The following is a 3,845-nucleotide window of genomic DNA, read 5'->3' on the forward strand; positions in this document are numbered from 1 at the left end:
CAACCACAGCCTCATCAGTGCTGAGCAGAAGGATCACCTTGCTCAACCTGCGGGCGATGCCCTGGCTAATGCAGCCCAGGAGGCTCTTGATCTTTGCCTCAAGGGCACATTACTGCATGCTAGTCAACTTACTCACTGGGGCTTCCAGGTCCTTTTCTCCAAAGCTGCTTTCCAGTCAACCAGCCCCAGTCTGTACTGGGGTGTGGGACCCTCCCTCCCATGGTGCACAGGCTTTGCACTTCCGTTTGTTGAACATCATTATGGAGTCCTGTTTTGCCATTTCTACAATCTGTCAAGATCCCTCTGAATCGACCACCCGGTGCACCAACCACTCCTCTCAGTTTTGGATAATCTACTACTTCCTGAAGGGTCACTCTGACTCATCATCCAGGTCATTAATGACACTATTAAGCAGTTTTGGTCCCACGATGCACCCCAGGTGTAACACCACTGAGGACTGGCCTCCATCTGGACTTTGTGCTGCTGATCACAACCCTGTGAGCCTGGCAGTTCAAACAGTTGCCTATTTACTTCACTTACCTAATCCACACTTCATCAGTTTGTCTGTGAGGATGCTGTGGGAGATAATGTTGCAAGTCTTGTTGCAAGTTGCAAGTTGTTGTAAGTTGTTGCAAGTTGTTAAATTGTTGCAAGTCCAGATCAAAAACATTCACTACTCTCTACTCATCCACCAAGCTGGTCAGCTCAACATAAAAAGATTCCAGGTTAGTCGGGCATGTTTTCCCCTTCAGAAATCCAAGCTAAGTACTCCCAAGTCACCTTCTTGACAAATCTCATGGTCTTGTGTGTACCAAATTTCCTTAAGTATTCCATAGCCAGATTCTACTCTACTGAGGGTAAAGCTTCATTGCTCCACACCTTCCCACTGGTCTCACGATTAGGGATGCCTGAGGGCAAATCTTGGCAGTAAAAACCAAGGCAAAGATGACTTTGAATACCTCAGCCATGCTTGTCTTTATAGGGGTAGAATTTAATCTGGAATATGGACATGAACTAGATACTTGGGCCTGAACCAAGACTGAGACTTACTCATTCAGAAAGATTTTTCCAAAGCCATACACAAAGTGTTTGACTTCAATTACATCCAAATAAATCCTGTTAAGTAATCAAGGGACTTCCCTGGAAGGAATAATACTCTGTTGCAAACTCAGAAAATACTTGTTCTTTCCACTAAACGGAGGGCTATCTCTTGTGATGGAGTCAAAAATACTTTGTTTGGCACAGAACTGTAAACTGTAAAGCCAAACTCATCAGACACTTCAAATATGAGAACATGAGACTTAGAAAGAAAACTGCTGCATTTACCCTGAGGGATTAAAAATTAAGTGTGTTGCAATGCAGGACAGAGGTACTCCTTCATATTGGAGGTCTTGATGAAGCATGCCATAGCTGTCCTCAGTATTTATGCTGAGGTTTCCTGCATGTAGCAACCAAAACACATATCCAGGTTGTCACCGTCATAATAGTTCAGGCACAACCAGAAGAAGCATTCAGATGCAAAATCAGGAAGCATCTCAGAGCTCTGCTATATAGATGTAACTAAACAGGAGACTGGACTTTCACAGTGCAAGATCCTAAAGTACATAACTTCCTCCTTTTCTGACTTTAGAAGTAACTGAGTGTACAGATGTCCAAGGCAGAAAGCAAGTCGTAAAATTTCAGCTGTATATGGGTATGAAAAGTGAAGCATCTCACAGGTGATCATATACATATATACATATTTCCTCTCCTGTATAAAAGTGTAAGAACTGACAGGCTTTTCTGTAAGTCAACTATAAATAAACCGACCTTCCTGCCTCCAAACATGTAATTGCATTATGAAAATAAAGAATAATTAAATAATATTACATATGCATACTTTTTCACTTTGTTTGGATGATTCTTCTACACAATGACTTGTTTTTGTTTTCATATCCTTCAGAAGGTTCTGACAGTCATGACAGGGAGGTTTGGTGCAGTAAAGAACATCACTCTCTTCTATTTTGGGCTTTGATCTGAAAAACATATGTATATGCACAATTAATTCATTGCAAAGCTAAAGCTAAGCATAATGTTTGCATTACTTTAAAATAAATTTAGCATTTTAATTGAAGACTATTATTTCAAATTAGATTTATCTCTATCTCTTCTTCCACATTAGGATTTCATCTTGATTTTCCCTTGAAATATCTGATCTTTGTTGCTTCCTCTACTTCAGTGTATATGAAAGTGCTTCTATGCTGAGCCATATGGTTTTACAGGCTAATGATTCTCCAACTATTGACAGCTAGAATCGTAAGGATCTGGCTGACTTGACACTACTCTTGCTAGCCTAAGGACCACCAAAAAAGGCTGCCAGACAGAATGCTGCAGATTGTCTTCCAAAAACTGTTTAGAGCTTCATCACAATGAGATTGGGTGGTCATTCTGGCAGTGTGGGAATACAAGGTGGTACCACAACTTTCTGGGGGTGGAGGAAAGGAAACACACACATTAAAAGGTTGATGGTAAGCTCAGAGCTGTAAAATGTTGAGTCTTTGAAACTGGATTAACAGGTGAAGAACAGATAGAAAAGTCAAAGAGAAAATTCATGGTCAGTCACTGACTTGTTCACACTACGCACTATTCGCATTGATTGTCATAGAGAATGCCTGCAAAGTCACTCCATTGCTAGATTTGTAATAACAACCTGTATAGCAGAACATTTGTTTCAGCATGGAGAACAACTCCTCGTTTTGCAAATCCATGTGCTTGGCTTTTTCTCCCCGCGCGGGGTAAGTTTGCATATAATATGCCAATGTGGTATCCATTATAACCTGCCCCATACTGCCAAAAAAAACAAATGAAATAAAATAATCAAAACTTAACAGACTCTTCTAAACATCAGCAACATTTTAACCACATACTAATGCAGCTTCAAGCCCTAAATACTTGCTGTCTATATATTCCTAGATACAGAATCACAGAATCGACTGGGTTGGAAAAGACCTCAGAGATCATCAAGGCAAACATACAACTTCAAAGTTTTGTGGCTATTTATATCAGCTTTTTAATCAGCTTTAACAGTTTGCCATGATCATCTTACCATCCAGTCATGTTTTCTGTTTTAATACAGTCAAGAGCTAATTTTGCTTTTGCTTCCATTGAGGTCTTTGTTCTTCATCAATTTCATCACCATCTTTTTGTCTCTCTCCCTTTGTTAGAGACTTAAGATCTGCCTTTTAATGGGCCTCAGAGATTATTTTTGTAAAGTTGAATTATAAAATATTATCATTAGTATTAGCATATTTATTATGGGAGAATGTGTTCATGAGGGAAATTCGCCTTCTTTACATGTCTATAACTGAACTAGTCACCCTCGACTCCATTTCTATTCAAGGCATATTCCAGACTCTGGTTTGGGATGAATGACACTCTAAATCTCCATCAACCATAAAGGGGAGGCAGGGCAAACAGCTCAGAGGTAGGAATCTATACTGCATGTGTCTACACTGGTTCAAATAAACCACACCCCTTGGAGCACCAAATAAAAATTTAAAAAGTGTTGGAGAATTCCATCTACTTACAAAATACCCATCCTGACTGTAGAGAACACACCCCACACCTCAGTGTGGATCACCTTTTAGAAGAGAGAAAGATTTTAATGTCACTTAAAAAACATACTTCTATAATACTAAAAAGTATATTTCACAGTTTAGCATGTATTGCTTTAATGATATTGAAATGGAAGCCACAGTGACTGCTTATAGGTTGAAAGAATCCCTACATGCATTTACCTTATCCATTTCTAGACAGACACCCATACACAGTAACACAATGGGCTATAGCTATTATCAAGCACAACA

General features: G+C 39.6%; 1 long non-coding RNA gene across 1 annotated transcript; it reads right to left on the bottom strand.

Moving 5' to 3' along the window:
* Positions 1–561: 561 nt before the first annotated feature.
* On the bottom strand, positions 562–2,810 carry LOC139827050 (uncharacterized). Its single transcript, XR_011737235.1, has 3 exons — positions 2,690–2,810; positions 1,880–2,015; positions 562–696 (listed from the first exon to the last, which is right to left on the bottom strand). It is a non-coding gene; the product is annotated as an uncharacterized lncRNA (long non-coding RNA).
* Positions 2,811–3,845: the final 1,035 nt, after the last annotated feature.

This window comes from Patagioenas fasciata, chromosome 1 (genome assembly GCF_037038585.1).
Source record: "Patagioenas fasciata isolate bPatFas1 chromosome 1, bPatFas1.hap1, whole genome shotgun sequence".
NCBI lineage: Eukaryota > Metazoa > Chordata > Aves > Columbiformes > Columbidae > Patagioenas > Patagioenas fasciata.